The 18,931-nt window shown below is 34.1% G+C and overlaps 1 pseudogene; it reads right to left on the bottom strand.

Annotated features, from left to right (window-relative positions):
• Positions 1 to 646: 646 nt before the first annotated feature.
• Positions 647 to 3,803, bottom strand: LOC120148325 (annotated as a pseudogene).
• Positions 3,804 to 18,931: the final 15,128 nt, after the last annotated feature.

Genomic DNA, 18,931 nt, shown 5'->3' with positions numbered 1-18,931 from the left:
AAGTTCAAATTCTATCACCGTCACTATTAGTGGACAGTCTATAAATTTTATATAAATCCCAATGAGATCTTAGGTATGCCTTGGCATTGGACTCGAGAAATCACCCCTTATCTAAACTCTTTTTTTTACCAAAAAAAACCTAATTAATATATGATATTATACATTGTGAAATTTAAATTTAAACACTCAATATTCAAAACTATAATCTTACCAATATAATAAAAGTCTTATTATTTTTTTTTCTTTTTAAATATTTTAACTATAACTTTACTTTTATTTTTAAAGATTAAATTTTTAAGTTTCAAAATGATATTAAGAATCTTTCCCATGTCTCTTTTCTTACTAAATAAATTTAAAGTGTTATGTCAATAAGTATTAATACTCTGTCAATTATATATATATATATATAACCAATTTGTTTATCCATTGATAGAATCTTTCAAATATCAACATCCAAATGTATCAATATGATATAAAATGCTCAACCTTCCAGGTAATTCAATCCTTAAATATGTAAGAACATATATATATTTACTACAAGCTAATATATGACCTATATATATAAAACCAGCTAGGTATATTTATATATCCTTCTAAAGTAGAGACATGATATACATAGAAACTTAAACTTGGAAAGGTTATTTTCCAAGCTCTTCCACTTTGGTTGATGCATGTTCTTGACTTGGAGTCGTTATTTAACGTGTTTGGAGTATGATCAGACCACAAAATCAGGCAACAATGGCGCCGCGAAACGTTTCCTGTTTTGCAGCTCAATGTCGGTGGGATAAGAAGCTTGCTGTTGTGTGTTGATCCCATACATATCCGATTCGTTCCCCCCTAATTCTAACCTTCTTCCTACCGGATTCATGTTGTGGTTCGATACCAAGTTTTGTCGGTTCTCACAATGGGGAAGGCCAAGGGTGAGTGAAACGCCACTGTTCCCATTGAATCCCGGCGGAAACTGTTGCTGATCGGCATCAAACCTCCCTATGTCTCGCATCGAACCATAAACACTCCCACTTAAATACGAGTACCCGTCTTTGAATAGCCTTTCGTCACCGAATTTGATGTTGATTTCCCGTGTTTCACCTTGCTTCATGTCCATCTCGACTGGGACGATACCCATTGGACAGTTCTGCAAGTCGCTCCTCGGCCTTTTTGGACTGGTTTGAGCTGCACCGTTGAGACTGGATGGCCCGACAAGATTGAATAATGTTTGTTGCAGAATGGACCCTGCCATGGGAGATGCTGAGATTGTGGAAGAATTGTTGTTATTATTATTGTGGTTGGTGGATTTAGGCTTGGATTGAGCACTGGAGCTGGACCCTGATTCCTTTTGCTGGTCGCTTTTTGTTTGCAATGATGATCATCTCTTCGCTGCCATTAGTTCTCTCTTGTTGTTCCTTCACTTCCTCCATGTACATTTCTTCAACCATTGGCTTCCAAAGCCGCACTCGAGCATTTATAAACCAGTTTGACACCTGCATTCCAACCCAAATCCATTCACCAACTACATAATTACCTTTCATTTCTTTCCCATGAACACAAGAAAAAAGAACAAAAGCACTGAAATCGAAATCAGACCTGGCTTCTTGTAAGCCCTGTTTGCTTAGCAAGCATGTGTTTGTCTGAATCTTTAGGATACCTGAAGCCAATAGAAGGCATTTCCAATGAGGTCATATACATATATATTATTTACGATATATATATGGATGGACCGAGAGGCGTTACGGGTGAAGGAAATGCTCGAAAAGCCAAGCACGTAGAACGCAAACAGCTCGTTCAGGTAATCCTCTTTGGGGTCTCCAAGCATTATTGTGTTGGATCATTCCCAACTGTTGCAGCGCCCGCTGTTGATCGACGTATCGTAGTCTTGAACCTTCGATTTTAGCACCTAAGCAATCCTCTTCTCCTAAACTCTTGCTTGTGGCTTTAATTTGTCCGGATATCGCGTCTTTAAGACACCGGAATTGCTTCGAAATGGTCCGCAAAGCAAGGTCTGTGTATGCTTTCGCAGCACCAAATCCCACCGCCTGCTCGAATGAAACGACCACCGTTTGCATTTGGTGATGGTACTGCCTGTATCTTTGTTCCACCTTCAAGGTCACAAACAAAAGGGAAAAAGAAAAGAAAATCAGTACAAACATGCAAGAAAATCCATGTTTAAAGTCACAAATGACAGTGGAATCACTTTCAACTAGAGGCACCAAAGTTTGTCCCAAGTGAAATATAAACTTAACAACTACTGGACCCGGTCTACCCGCAGGCATCTCATTTGATATATAGACCGACCATGCAAGCCTAGTGAACGAAAGCAATAGAATTATAGAAACCATGGACAAAAGGATAGAGAAAACAGTGATCACAGGTTTTGATGACAGACTCAGTGATTCGGAATGGTTTGATCAAAAGGTAAACCTCATCAAGCATGGTGACTAGTTTTGCTTTCTTCATCTGAAGTTCTTGTCTCTGTACTGTAGTGAGTTCGGGTCCGGATTTATCCCCGTTTTTACCAGCACTCGATCCCTCTCCTCCGGTCACATCATCCTTTGATTCTTTGTTCACCTTTATCTTCTCTTTGGTTCCCTCAGACGAGTCGGTCTTTAACCCTTGCCCAACGTTAACAACTTCATCGAGAAGCTCTTGTGCTGCTCTCAAGTACTTTGATCCAAAAACTACACTCTGAACACCGGTAATGCCATTCGAAACTGCGGAAACCGTCGACGGTGAGCTCTCGGGTATCTTCATATCGTCAGCCGCCAGCGACGTCGTTGGAACTTCAGGTTGTCCATGGATAACTGTTTCGATGTTACTTGACCTATAAGGCACCTGTTGAGACGATAGACTCAGGGACAAGCCTTTCCTCGGTGACACCCCCGACCGACATAACCCCAACTGCGATACGACATCATGGGGTCCACGCATGGTATCTGCGGTGGACGCCACCGACACAAGCTGGGGATTGCTGCTACTTCCTGGCGGTGAATTCTGTTGATCGATACTCGAGCCCCATAAGTTATGGCAAACGCCGGGGACTAGGGGTGACGGACGGTTGTGATCATCCAAGCTGGCAGGTCCGATTTGAGGAGTCGGGGATGGGAGAGGTAGACCGAGGAACTGGTTATGGTTAGATGGTGGCTCGTGGGGCAAACTAGTTGGATTTAACGCGTTGCCAGCGGGGTTCATGAAGAACATGCTGGTGGCGGAAGCCGGTTGGTGTGTGTCGGAGTAGGATACGTAATTCGGGTTCATGAGATAGAGTGTTTGCATCCCATCAGACGCCGTTATTTCACCTTGGAATTCCGAGCTCCCATGAAAGTACGTCGCCATGCTTGAATCCAAAACTCCAAAAACAAAACAAAAAACACTCCTTACAGTGTATACTACACCTTGTCTGCAAGTTAACAAATCAAACCAGTCTTCATGTTCAATTGATTACATTCAGATGAGGTCCTGGTTGTTACTTTTCCAACATAACCTTAAAAAAACAGTGAGAATCCACAACAAAAAAGCAGTAAAAACGTGGTATTATTTCCTGATCTGAAACAATAACTTAGAAAAATAAAACTAAGCTGTGTTTGAAGAAAGTGAGGACACAGAAATAAAATAAAATCAAAGAAAAACTGAGGTTTCTGGAAAAGAATAAAATAACAAGAAAGCCATGTAAAGAGATGGATTGTTGCAGAGACAGGCAAAGTACATCTGAGTGAAGATTTGAGAGCATATACAGACACGTACGTTATGTCTAAATTGTCTACCATGTAATAAAAAATCTTTTTATACTGTTTTGCTCATCATTGTCAGACCCATTATTTCTTTTCTTGAACTCCGGTGTATAAATATATGATAATATAAATAAGGGAAAACTACAACAAACATTACTGAATTGTACTATCTTTTCTATTTCATTTATTATATTTTAAATATATTTAATTTTTTCACTGAACTTAATATATTTGATTTTTTTTATCACTCTAACATTTTTTCACTAACAGTATTATAAATTAGTTGTTATATAGACACAAAATAACGTCATTTCAATGAAAATTTCATTTTTTCTAAAATGGTATCGTTTTAACGCTGTTAATTATTTAATGGTAGAGTAACAAAAAATTAAATATATTATGTTCAGTGAGAAAATTGAATGAATTTAAATTATAATGAATGAAATATGAGATAGAGTAAAAATCGGTGATGAATGGTGTAATTTACGCTATAACTAAAAACAGAGAGAGAGGGATGCACTTTCAGGACTATCAACTATTAAAGAAGAAGAAAATGATGGCCACTTGTCTAATTCTTTTCTCTCTTCCAAAATACAGGATTTTCCAGGAAAAAAATACATTCACTCTTTGATAAATTGCTTTTGCTTTTTCTACGGTGTACACTCCTTTTCCTCTAATATTATATTTTTAATCGTAGTATATATATAAAAATATATTCAATAATCATAATAATAATCGAATATGACAAAACTCTCGAGATAATGCACTCCCTAGATTAATTGCTTAAATAGGGTGAAATATACAGTTGGTCGTAGGTCGTCATGCCATCCGGGCGACCTACTAGGTCGCCATGTCTTCCCGGCGAGCTATGAGAGAGATTACATGTGACATGCACGTTCCAACACACTGGGCATCTGAAGCCATCCGAGCGAGTTATGCGAGGCCATTCGACTGAGGGCATCCGACCGAGGTCATCTGAGCGAGCTATACGAGGACATCCGAGGACAAGAAGAATCACGAAAAGAGCATGAGGGAGTGCATGGCGACCTATGCTTGGGGACGTGCATGGCTGGCCACGTAATAGGTCGCCCGGAAGGAATGGCGACCTACGGCCAACACTGTAGATTTCACCTTATTTGAGCAATTAATCTTGGGAATACATTATCTCGTGAAATAATTTGTTCGAAAACATTATCTCGAAAGTTTAGCCAATCAAATATTATAATAGACAAATGAATTAAAATTAAAATACATCAACTGAATTAAAGCTCTTGATAATGGAGACAAACACCATTGGGGCTTTTCTTTTTCTTTTTCTTTCAAATATCTCTTTGTATTGCACTTGCTTTTAAAGTCTTCACTCCTTTATGATAATTTTTTTTTCTCTCGTTTTAGTTATTTATGTAATTTTTTGTGGTAGCAATGGGATGCAAAGACCTATAAGATAAAGCAGTTGATAACATCCACTCTCCAAAGCACCCACTAATAACCAAAATATTGAATTACGATATTTTTTTCCCATGCTTTTCTAAATTTATTGAAAGAGTGCGCTAGCATTTGGGGGTAAGAAAATGAACTGGATGCTCTTTAGTTAAAATCCTTTTAAGAGTTTTAGTTTTATTTTAAATAATTTAAACAAGTTAATTGAAATTAAAAATATGGGAATATTGTAAAAAGCAAAATAAAGGAAAGTGGAGTCAAAAAGTTTTGACTTAGTTATCATTTGATTCGATCAACAGGAAGACCAACTTGGCGATCAATGATCCATGTCTTGTCTACTGCTTCATTGCGCCAAGCTTTGCTCTTTATCTATTCTTTTGGTAACACGTGAAAATATACCCTTTGATACTTTGAGTGTCACGTAATCATTATTTTCATCTCAAAAGATATACCTTATAAGGTGCATAACTTTATCGTTTATAAATTCGAGAATTTGTATTTTCCGTTTCGATAAAAAATTAATGTTACTTACCTTTCAAAAGACGTGACATATTTGATCATGAAATCTTTGATACATGAACCCTAACCCACTTCTTTTATCTTGTGCGTGTATTATAGTTCGGACGCTTAATGTCGTGGACAAATTTTTGTCAGAGTGGGAGAATGAGTGCTGAAGTTGAAATACATTTTTCTTGAAATGAATAAATAAGAGTTAAAGTAATAGGGGGAGTAAACGATCAAAACAGAAACATTTAAGGACCTACTTGAAAATGTTGAATGAAAATATGAGGAAGATAATAGTGGGGTCGGTTTTGAAACATAGATGACAAGTGTGTTTTCCTCTAAATAACTATCATTAACTAAGACTCGTATCTTATCAACAAACTATTAATAAAATTTTAATATACTTTAAACTTTACACTCAATTAATAATTTTATATTTTATATTTTTATACATGAAATTAAATTGTAATTTTATTTATATATATATTAATATTGATTATATCAATATTAAGAAAATAATATAGAATCGATACGGAACTCACAATTTTTTATTTCTTCATGATTTTTAAAGTTAGTTTGCTGACTCATTTTATTATTATTAAAAAGTATTGGATATTTTTTTAGTTATTTTTATTAAATCTAAACCACATACTCCTAACTCCTCAATCACCTTAGAATATTTATGTCAATTCAATTCAACAAATTTATTATTTCTTCGATTTAGTCTCTCAATTTTACCTGATTTTTTATTTCTTCAATTTCTTTTATTTTATAACTATTTTGATCAAATTTGAATTGTATGATCTTCTATCCTTTTTGAATATTTATATAACTTTAATTTCTATGGTTAATAATCAGTTTTATTTTTTCAACATAGTCCCTTAACTTTATATTCTATTCAATTTAATCATTTGATTACAACTCTTTGCATAGTCTTTTTTTCCTCCAATTCATTGGCTCTTTTATACTCATATTAATATTTTATCTATGAAATCTCATTTTTAAAAATAAACATCATAAATTTATTAGATGATATTTGATTCATTAAATAATATTATAAATCTTACTTATACATGCTAAAAGAATATGGAGATATACTCCCTATGTCCCTTTAAATTTGTCCACTGTTGATTTTTTTGGTCAATTTTTTTAACTTTGACTTATTATTCTTTAAAATTTATTGTTGATAAAAATATTAAAAATATATATTTTAAAAACCTTAAATCAATTAGTTTTCAAATATATGTTTTATAAAAATTAATTGTTTAAAATATTTTAAATAATCATGGTCAAAGTTTAAATATTTTAACTTTTAAAAAAATTAACAATGGATACATTTAGTGGGATGGATGGAATCCATATATTCATAAATTAATTTGAAATTTTTATGATAATTATATAATATATTTACCATAAATATATTGAGACATAAATAACATTGATATAAAAATGCTTCAAAACGCATGGTAAATTAATTTGAATTTTTTGCTAAAATTAATGAAAAATAAGGTTTAATTGATTAAAAATTGTTAACATTAATTTGATTTCCTTCTCCGTTTGTTTAGGGTTAGAAATATATGATCCATGAAGGTCCACGTCTACAAACGCACTAATTATTTGTGGCAAAACAAATAATAATGATGATAATGATACTGAAAAACAAAGCACGTGTGCTTCACGTACAAATCCCTCAGCCCAAAAGCTGAAGAGGGAAAGAAAACCGACGCCAGAAAGTGAGGATCCATACACCGTCGGATCATCATTCTGTACACGCGTCGGCTAGTAAATGAATTATCCTGTTTATGGGTAGAGGTGACAAACTATCGGGTCTGGATCATGTCGTTTCGGGTCTAAATTAAATTTGGTTTAATTTTGTCCAGTTCGGATCGGATCTGGTTTGGATATAGTTCGGATGTACGATGAATTGGATCGGGTTGGATGATTATTGGATTGGTTGTTTTCCGATTCGAAGGATTTTTGGATCAAGTCAGTATCAGATCGATTGATTTTTGGGTCAGATTAATACTGGATCAGTTGGATTTTGGGTTGGGTCAATATCGGATCAGTTGATTTTTAGTTTAGATCAACCTTTAAATCATGTCACTTCGGGTTGAATTTATTATGAGTATAATCAAAATCAAGTATATATAAAATAATTGATATATACTTGTAAAAATATTTCTTATTTGTTAATTTTATCATTTAGGTTTAATTTTAATTCTCAATCGTTCAATATTTTGAATTAACTATCATTTAGAGATGATAAATCGATAATCTGACACAAATACGATCTTATAATACGTGTTAGAACTTGTTTTCAAAATTTTATATTGTTATCGTATGGAAAGTTTATAATGAAAACTATTTGATAAAAAATAATATTTTTATTAAAATTTTTATTTTCAATTACAAATTTAATATTTTTATTAAATTTAAAAAAATAATACATAAATTTATTTTTTAAACTTTACTTGTAACATAAGTAAATTTTATATTATTTTTATTATAAATTTAATATTATTTCTTTTGTTTTAGATGACTTTTATTTTTTTTATAAATTTAATATTTTTATAACAAATAATATAAGTAAACTTTATTTATTATTGTTTTCGGTCTTACAATTAGATTCTTATTTTTATATTCCTCTTAAACTTTCTATTATTTTATTATAAATCTAACATTTTTAATAAATTATCAATTTTATTTAAATTAATTTATTATTGAAAATAACTTTGATCAATTTCAATATGTTGAGGTTATTTTCGGGTCGGGTTAAATTCAGTTCGGATTATTTTCGGATCGATTTTCTTTCGATTTAGGTTAATTTCGATTCGAGTTACTTTTAGTTCGAATTAATTTCAATTTCGCTAAAATTTGGATTGAGTATGATTTGGGTCGGCTATTTTTTATTATCATGTTCGATTTAATGTAGGTAAAATAATCGGTTCGGGTCAAGTTTAGCAGGTTTATTTATGGGACCCGCAATCTTTTTAATAAATGCTTAAAAAGCGTCATCAACACGCGTGTAATCGCGTAAGTGCGGGCCCACGGGTGAGATTCCGGTACTCCCAATGAGAGGGGGTCCAAAGCACCATGAATGAGGAGGACCTCACGTGTCGAAAGTTTAATGGTTTACCCAATGGGGACTTTGTGGGCCTTTGGAGTACAATAATTTCTTATGTGAATAGAGTGGATTGTTGTCGGCCGGGATTTCGAACGCGTGGCGACCTGCGAGTTGTTTAATGAATGAGTTTAATCTTATGTGGTTTACGGTGACACCTTGCAGAAGTCCATCATTTTCTGAAAATGATAGTTTAGTCCCATTGGTTTTAATGTTTTGGAATTACGTACCCTGTCAAAAGATGCTACGTGTACGTCTAATTCGTATTAAATTATTTTTCTTTTATGTGGCCTGGTTTTGTAGGTTTGAGCAAGATGTCAAGTTCATAAATAACATTTAATACTAATTTAGAAAAAAATATTTAAATAAAATAATCATCACTCAAATTATAATTCTATTCAAGTGTTGATTCCAATCATATTTAATTTGAATATAAATCTTTTTAACTGGATAAGGCAGTATAAAAGTGAAAGGATGGATGCTATTTTTCCAAACAAAAATGTATTATTGTTTAATCGCATTAATAAAACTAACATTGCTTTCTTTTTATTCATATTATTTTTATCATTAGAATTAATCAATGCAATTTTAAATATACAATTTTAAATATTTTAATTAAACACTAAAAATTTAAACTAAAACTTCCATTGTAATTTCTGAGCCTTAAACAAGACAATTAAATAAACAAGATTATGTTAATCAAAATTTACGCCTAATGTGTATAAAACCCTCCTTTTCATTATACATTTAAAAAAATATTATAGGCAACATATTATTGTACGAAAGTATTATTACGGAACGTCAAACTTTTTTATTAAATACATGATCTCATAACAGACACATAACTCTCCTTAAATTTAATTGTTTGTAACCGTGTGATGATAAAGCCATTAAAGTCAATAATTGCATTATTCCATGATTACTTAGTAGATTATTATAGCTGGACTGATTATATCATTAAATTAGCAAAGGCGGGTGTTTTAATTCATTTAATTAATAATGAGAAGCCAATAATGCATGTTGTAGTTCCAAAGTCTTTTCTAATGGCCCCATGGAGAAAGCGAACATTTCTAACTTAATCCATAATATTTTCGTCGCTTTTCAACCCCAGTTTCAACTAATTAAGCGACAATCAAGCTCAATTTCACAGTTAGAGGAGAAATAATTTAATTAACGATTCGTTTATATATTTTTTTGTAAAATAATTGATATATAATAAGTTTGATATATACATTGAGACATGATTCGTTCATATGTATAAAATTTTATAGTTTTAAAACCTCGTTGGGGGAATGAAAATATACAATTGTGATTAACAGTAAAAAATAAGAAGAAATTCGTAAAAGAAGAGGGATAATCTTGATCGTATATCTTCACTTGACCAACGATCTTAGTCCAAAACTAGAGTATGTCATTAGTCTCGTAGAAATCTGAAAATAATATATTAAATGAGACTGCTAGTAAAAACGTAAACCCTAATGTAGTGGTGGTTTATGTGTAAGTGAGTATGGACACATGCACACTTTGAAATCCATTTTTTTAGTTATTGATTTTAGTCGTGATACTCGTCCTGTAATTTTATTTGTGTCGATCCATTACAAAAAAATTATATTATTAATATATATGTGTCGGAACCATCTTTCGGTTGGGCCCCGGAATTGGGCTTCGACTTGGATTAAACGAATTAGAGTCGCCACCGATCACTTTAAAAACATTTAGGTGAATCGGACACCATTTTACATGATCTGCGTTATACCAGAAACGTGTCAGGTTCGGGAGTCGGTTACGGTCAAGGAAGGATTAGCACCCTTGAACCGCCCTTTCGGTACCAATTAATTTGTCGGTTGTCTTTATTTGCGAAAATTAAAAACATTTAAATTAAAATTTATAAATTCGGTTCGAATTGCTTACCTTTGATCGACTGAAATTATCAATGTAAGTGTCGAAAAATGTTAGATGGTAAAATAAAAATAAATACGAGGGTAGCAAAGGGAAATATATATATATATATATATATATATATATATATATATATATATATATATCTACAAATATAAAAATAATAAAACAAAATATATGACAAAATAAACAAAAGTTAGTAAAAAAGATAATATAAAATAATAAAATAATAAAATAAAGTAATAATAATAATATAAAAAAAGGTTAGCTAAAAAATAAATAAATAAACACATAAGAATAAAAATGAAAATAAAATAAATAAATAAATAATAGTATAATATGATAGTAAGAAATAAAAAACCAAAAATAAAGAAATATAGAAAAATAAATAGAAAAATATAACTATATAACTATATATATATATATATATTTATATATATATATAAAAGAGATGTTAAAAGGGAAATAAAAAAAAAGAGGTTTTCAAAAAATAATAATTATTATAATAATAAATAAAACAATACTAAATAAAACAATCTAAATTAGGACTAAAATAATTGAAATCTAAATCTAAGGATTCAATTTAAAATTAAAGTTCTAGGACCAAAATGAATTGTATGCATAATATAGTGCCAAACTTAAAGGAAAAATAAAGTTAACATAACTCATCAAAAGCCAAGTGACCAAGAAAGTAATTCTCCCAATACAAAAGAAATGGAAACATATCAAAACATTTGAGTCTGATTCACACAGAACTTAAACCCAAAATTAAAAAGAGAGAAATAAGCTCTCTGCAACCCACCGAATACTCTCGAACAATCCACGCAATTGGGGACCAACCACCAGCGCCCTTGGGTAACTCGAACCTCCGGCGACCCTCGAGTTTCCGACGACCAATGAAAAAGGTAGGCTCTCGTTCTTTCGCTCGTTCTGTTTCCTCAAATTTTTTTAGGTTTTTGGTATTCTGCTGCTTTCAAAACTCTTTTGTTCTCCCTCGATTTTTCCTCTCGTATTTTCGTTTTTTTCTTCTTCGGATATGGCCCTTTTTTCATATCTCCCATCACCTGGTTCGAACTGAAACCCTTTTTTGGTCTTTGTTCGATGTTTTCTCGTATTTCGTATAAAATTTCTGAGTAGAAAAATCCTCCCCCTTCATGTTTTTCAATACACTTATTTATAGTAGTAAAAATACCTTATTTTAGGGAGTTTTGATTCGAGTGAAATTGTTGATGTTTGTTTTGCTTTGTTGGTTTCGTGCTGCATAGATATCCGGGAACGGTGCGCCTAGAAAAACGCAGAGATGGGAGCCTCGGTTTGACCGGCGGTTGTTTGGTTGAAAATTAGTGTCTACAGCTGCCCCTCTTTGTTCTTTTTCGTGAAACGAAAAATATGACAAAGACAAAAGGACACAAATTTTCGTTCGGTGGAGTTGCGGGATAACTCCCTGTCGAATTGAGTTGCGGATGACTCATCCGTTATGAAGTCGAGTCCATCTTGAAATGATATGGAATTGAAACCGCAATTCGGGATTTGAATCGGGATGCGACTTCTCGTTGCCCTTTGGTCTTCTTCTCGGCTTAAAGACCTTGGTTGGAAATCCGACTGGAAAATAATTCTTTAATTCCACCCTGTGGTTGATAGGCCCTCGAGTTGAATGAAATCGAACTCGAAAGGTCCTCGTTGACAGATGGGTTTTCTCGACTTAAGCTATGCTGCTGAAAAGCGGTTTTTATCACTAAGGCATGGTTAACCCAGGTCTTTTTCTCGACTTGAAAACCTCGATTGCAGCCGGAAAGTAGTGTAAAAGATGTGTCATCGAGATGACTGGAACCGAACTCGATAATTTTATTAACATATAGCGCTTATTGCTTTGGGCTATGTTGTAAATGATGTGCCTTGGAGCTGAGCGTGGTCGAACTCGAAGGTCTTTGGTGACAGATAACCCTCCTAGCCTTGAGTTATGTTGTAAATGATATGCCCTCGAAGCTGAGTGTAATCAAACTCGGGGGTCTTTGGCAGATAGCCTTCTCGAGTTGGATATCCTTTGTCGTGAAGTTGAAATCCAAGTAAGTAGCATTGTTCCGAGTCCAATATCCTCCGTCGTGAAGTTGAAAGTTGTTTATTGACAACCAGCGGTCCCTTCGTCGTGAAGTTGAACTTACGTTGTCTTGAGTCCAATATCCTTCGCTATGAAGTTGAAATTGACTCTGAAATTGGGAAATTGTTTATTGACAACCAGCGGTCCCTTCGTCGTGAAGTTGAACTTGCGTTGTCTGGAGTCCAATATCCTTCGTTGTGAAGTTGAAATTGGCTCTGAAATTGAGAAGTTGTTTGTTGACAACCAGCGGTCCCTTCGTCGTGAAGTTGAACTTGCATTGTCTGGAGTCCAATATCCTTCGTTGTGAAGTTGAAATTGGCTCTGAAATTGAGAAGTTGTTTGTTGACAACCAGCGGTCCCTTCGTCGTGAAGTTGAACATGCGTTGTCTGGAGTCCAATATCCTTCGCTGTGAAGTTGAAATTGGCTCTGATATTGAGAAGTTGTTTGTTGACAACCAGCGGTCCCTTCGTCGTGAAGTTGAACATGCGTTGTCTGGAGTCCAATATCCTTCGCTGTGAAGTTGAAATTGGCTCTAAAATTGGGAAGTTATTGTTGACAACCAGCGGTCCCTTCGTCGTGAAATTGAACTTGAGTTGTCCGAAGTCCAATATCCTTCGCTATGAAGTTGAAATTGGCGCTGAAATTGGGAAATTGTTTATTGACAACCAGTGGTCCCTTCGTCGTGAAGTTGAACTTGCGTTGTCTGGAGTCCAATATCATTCGTTGTGAAGTTGAAATTGGCTCTGAAATTGGGAAGTTGTTGTTGACAACCAGCGGCCCCTTCGTCGTGAAGTTGAACTTGCGTTGTCTGGAGTCCAATATCCTTCGTTGTGAAGTTGAAATTGGCTCTGAAATTGGGAAGTTGTTGTTTACAACCAGCGGTCCCTTCGTCGTGAAGTTGAACTTGCGTTGTCTGGAGTCCAATATCCTTCGCTGTGAAGTTGAAATTGGCTATGAAATTGGGAAATTATTTGTTGACAACCAGCCGTCCCTTCGTTGTGAAGTTGAACTTGTGTTGTCTCGAGTCCAATATCCTTCGCTGTGAAGTTGAAATTGACTCTGAATGAAACTGAAAAGTTATTTATTGACAGTTAGTCGCCCCTTCGCTGTGAAGTTGAGCTACCACCATCAATTTTCGAATGCGCTTTTGAATCGAGTATATTTCATTTTGAAGTTGAAATTTGTCTCTAAAAGCTGTAAAAAATATGTGTGCTAAAAATGATAAATGTGATGCTCTTAAGTATGTCTAAGATGCATGCAACATGAATGAGTTATGTTTTATCTCTTGGATCGAGTCCCGTGTTTTGTCTGCCAATCTGGTCCATGGAATCGATCGTGCCCCATCATCTTTTCAAGCTTGGGCTTTACAGACCTTTCATATCTGAGACTGTTCTGCTTGAAAATGTTTTTCTCCTTTTTCTTGTTTTAGGAGAGAGACATGATAAAATGTTGTAAAATATTGTTCGCAATTGAATCAAATTGTAAATGTGAGTTCAAAAAATATCAAAGGAATCAAGAGCTCTTTTAATGCTTTCAGAGTTACAAATCTTTGACAAATGTTCAAATGGATGAGTTGGCTTTAGGTTAGCCTCATTTCTAAGGTTTTGGTAACCCAAAATGTCATTTTTTTAAATATCAAAATATGCTTTGGCATTTCATTTGGGTGCGGACATAATGACGCAACTATAATGACCAATTACTAGACATTTTATTTCGGTCCTCTGAAATCTTCCATTTGTTCAAGCTTTGTAGGCTCCTCCAACAAAGGCAGTGCGAAAAATAATTGTCTAAAAATGAAATTCTTGAGTGCTCGTGTGTAGTCGACTATAACAGGTGTTCATTAACTCCCTTAGTCCAACATTACCGAAAATTTCTTGCTCAGATAAATTTGATTTAATTTTCCATTGTCTGGCTAGCTGAATCCATAAAGTCGGGGCGTTTAACCAATTACTTTAGAGGGACAACTTAACATTATAATCACTTTTATCAGGTTTAACTGAAGGGTTCATCTCATCACAAAGTCTTCGGCCTGACAAAAGCAGTGGAGCAAACACCGAATTGCCAAGTGTCCGAGCAATATCATGGTTTGAATACAATCTATTCATAAGCCAGGGCTTTCGAGTTTCCTCTGTAACCAATTGCCTTAGTGGAATAGCTCAGTTTTATGGATTTAATTTCTTAAGATTGTCAAGAAGAACTTGTTATAGTCTAGGTGTTTGTTGAAAGTAAAAATTTCATCTTTAGAGTTCAATTTTCAAGCAACTGACCTAAACTAGATTCACTTACTCGACTATTCCATCTGTGAAGATCATTATCATCACTGAACGTCTTAAATAAAAAGTATAATAATGTCATATGCAAAAGGATGCCCCATGTTGTCCGCACCTTATGAAAGGAAAATGTTATATTGGTTAATTACAAGAGCAGGGTACGGTGTTTGAGTGTATATTCTGGGTAAAGTCAAATTCCTTGTTTTAAAGCATGTTACTTCGTCAAAGATATGTAACTTTGAACCATTTCAGAGTTTCTTAATTCAGATGATATTCAAACAATTGCAAGTTTGCAAATGTGATTCATTGTTTAACATCTTTAAAGTAACATAAATTTATTTAAAAGTCCTTACAAAAACTTGAGAAAAAAATGAAAAAACAAATTCAAACAAAATGTCTCAAATGATGAAATGGTCTTCCTCACTTGGATGCCCCCAAGTTGTTGAAGTCGATCCGATTCTTATTACGTATTTTATGTATGATTCTCTTGATTGTGGAGTAATTCTCGATAGTGCGCCCTGGGACTCCGCTATGATTTTCGCAATGAGCGTTCTCATCATACTACCTGGGGTACGGGGCTTCATGGATTTCTCTAGATATGGTGACACCACGTGTGCGTCAAACAACTGTTGGTAAAGCTCCTTATATGTCATAGGATCAAAATGTTCTCATTTTTGATGAGACATGTGAATGTAAAAAAAAAGGAAAAATAATGCGAATATAAAGAAAAATAACAAAATGCACAATATGTCTGAATGCATGATGCATGAAATGTTCGAGGCATTGATCCAAAAAATGTACTTGTTATTATAAATAATCCTTATTGGGGCAAAAGTGTTACGTCTTAAAAGACAAAAATATTTTGAATGCATAGACCCCGAACAGCTTCTGATAGGTTGACTAGTCTTCTGCCTTCGTCTGTCACCGGCTGAATACCCTATCAAACCGTTCCGGCTCCTTTGGCTAAAATGTGCAAATAACGAGCTGCTTGCCCCCAAAAGGTCTCGAAGGACTACATCGACGGCTTTCACTCTATGTTGAGCTTGTTCCAAACGAAAGTGTCATCGGAGCCCTCCACCCAAAGTTTATCGACTTGTTTCTAAAATTTATCAATAATGATCTCCAGCTTAGCTAGGGTTTCGCCATCTTGATCTCGCAGTTTTCGAAAGGACTCTCCGGGTCAGTAATATTTTCCTCGTCTTGCCCCTGCACCCTTTGCCTCCGAGTATTCTTTGACCACGGCTGGGCTTCTGAGCTTTTTATCTCTTTGTATTATAATCCCTTTGTCCATTAATGCAGATTATTCATGTTTAACAAACACATTTTTGGTGGATCAACACCTCGTTTTAAATGATGCGAATGATGAAAACAAAATGAAATAGAACAAAAAATAAAAGGGGTTAGTGAGGTAAATCAAAATAAAAAAAATAAAAAATCCTACCCCACATGATAATCTACCCGAACATGCTTAATATTCCTACACAGACATGATTTCTATCCCGCATGCTAATTTCAAACAAATCCTAGCCGCATATTTGTCTAGTTCGCATGCTTTGAACATAAAATAAAGCAGGAAACAAAGCATCCTAGGGTTTGGAATGAGGTCTTGGGGTGAGATCTAATTCCCTGCACTCTCCCAGTTTAGGTTCTAAAAAGGTACTCGAGTTCTCCTTGCCGGTGCCCCCTTGGGCTTGCCAGACCCTTAGTCCTAAGCCTATTACAAGCTTGTGTGGACTAAGTTAAACTCGAGAGGACACATTCCCTTATGCCCGCACGGTGAATAAATTCACACGAAGATATAAGGTATATGAATCCCGAAGGCTACTTGCTAGGCATATGCGGTGAATAAATTCACATGAATGCGTCGCTTTCACCCCCACTTAAAACGGATTCGGAGCTCGGGTTTAGAGCTTAGAGATGACAATTTTGAAAAAAATCTGAAATCATTAAAAAACATCAGTACAACTATTTATTTGAAACAAAATAATCAAAGATAAATAATTGGAATCGAATAAATAAATTAAAATTTAACATTTTCGCATATAAAGACAACCAAAACTTAATTTCAGCCTGACTCACTTACCGTTCCCCTGCGGAGTCGCCAAGCTGTCGGAACCGTCTTTCGGTTGGGCCCCGGAATCGGGCTTCGACTTCGATTAAACGAATTGGAGTCGCCACCGATCACTTTAAAAACATTTAGGTGGATTGGACACCATTTTACCTGATCTGCGTTGTACCAGAAACGTGTCGGGTTCGGGAGTCGGTTACGGTCAAGGAAGGATTAGCACCCTTGAACTACCCTTTCGGTACCAATTAATTTGTCGGTTGTCTTTATTTGTGAAAATTAAAAACATTTAAATTAAAATTTATAAATTTGGTTCGAATTGCTTACCTTTGATCGACTGAAATTATCAATGTAAGTGTCGAAAAATGTTAGATGGTAAAATAAAAATAAAAACGAGGGTAGAAAAGGGAAATATATATATATATCTACAAATATAAAAATAATAAAACAAAATATATGACAAAATAAACAAAAGTTAGTAAAAAAGATAATAGAAAATAATAAAATAATAATAAATAAAGTAAAATAATAATATATAAAAAAAGGTTAGCTAAAAATTAAATAAATAAACACATAAGAATAAAAATGAAAATAAAATAAATAAATAAATAAATAAATAGTATAATATGATAGTAAGAAATAAAAAACCAAAAATAAATAAATATAGAAAAATAAATAGAAAAATATAACTAAATATATATATATATAAAGAGATGTAAAAAGGGAAATAAAATGAAAAAGAGGTTTTCAAAAAATAATAATTATTATAATAATAAATAAAACAATACTAAATAAAACAATCTAAATTAGGACTAAAATAATTGAAATCTAAATCTAAGGATTCAATTTAAAATTAAAGTTCTAGGACCAAAATGAATTGTATGCATAATATAGTGCCAAACTTAAAGGAAAATAAAGTTAACATAACTCATCAAAGCCAAGTGACCAAGAAAGTAATTCTCCCAATACAAAAGAAATGGAAACATATCAAAACATTTGAGTCTGATTCACGCAGAACTTAAACCCAAAATTAAAAGAGAGAAATAAGCTCTCTGCAACCCATCGAATACTCTCGAACAATCCACGCAATTGGGGACCAAGCACCAGCGCCCTTGGGTAACTCGAACCTCCGGCGACCCTCGAGTTTCCGACGACCAATGAAAAAGGTAGGCTCTCGTTCTTTCGCTCGTTCTGTTTCCTCAAATTTTTTTAGGTTTTTGGTATTCTGCTGCTTTCAAAACTCTTTTGTTCTCCCTCGATTTTTCCTCTCGTATTTTCGTTTTTTTCTTGTTCGGATATGGCCCTTTTTTTTTCAGATCTCCCCTCGCCTGGTTCGAACTGAAACCCTTTTTTGGTCTTTGTTCGATGTTTTCTCATATTTCGTATGAAATTTCTGAGTAGAAAAATCCTCCCCCTTCGTGTTTTTCAATACACTTATTTATAGTAGTAAAAATACCATATTTTAGGGAGTTTTGATTCGAGTGAAATTGTTGATGTTTGTTTTGCTTTGTTGGTTTCGTGCTGCCGAGATATCCGGGAACGGTGCGCCTAGAAAAACGCGGAGATGGTAGCCTCGGTTTGACCGACGGTTGTTTGGTTGAAAATTAGTGTCTACAATATGTAGTTGGCATTAATTTTTTTTAATCGGTTACTACCTAACGTTTACCGGAGTGATAAGGAATACTGAACCAAGTATCTAAGTACCGGTATTTTTTTCGGCTACTTTCTATGGATTATACAGTATCCAATTATAGAAAACATTTGCTGTTCGAAAAATTGAAATCATTAGGACATTTCTATATATACAA

This window comes from Hibiscus syriacus, unplaced genomic scaffold (genome assembly GCF_006381635.1).
Source record: "Hibiscus syriacus cultivar Baekdansim isolate YM2019G1 unplaced genomic scaffold, ASM638163v2 tig00110956_pilon, whole genome shotgun sequence".
In the NCBI taxonomy this organism is placed as follows: Eukaryota; Viridiplantae; Streptophyta; class Magnoliopsida; order Malvales; family Malvaceae; genus Hibiscus; species Hibiscus syriacus.
This window is presented reverse-complemented; position numbering and strand designations above follow the sequence as displayed.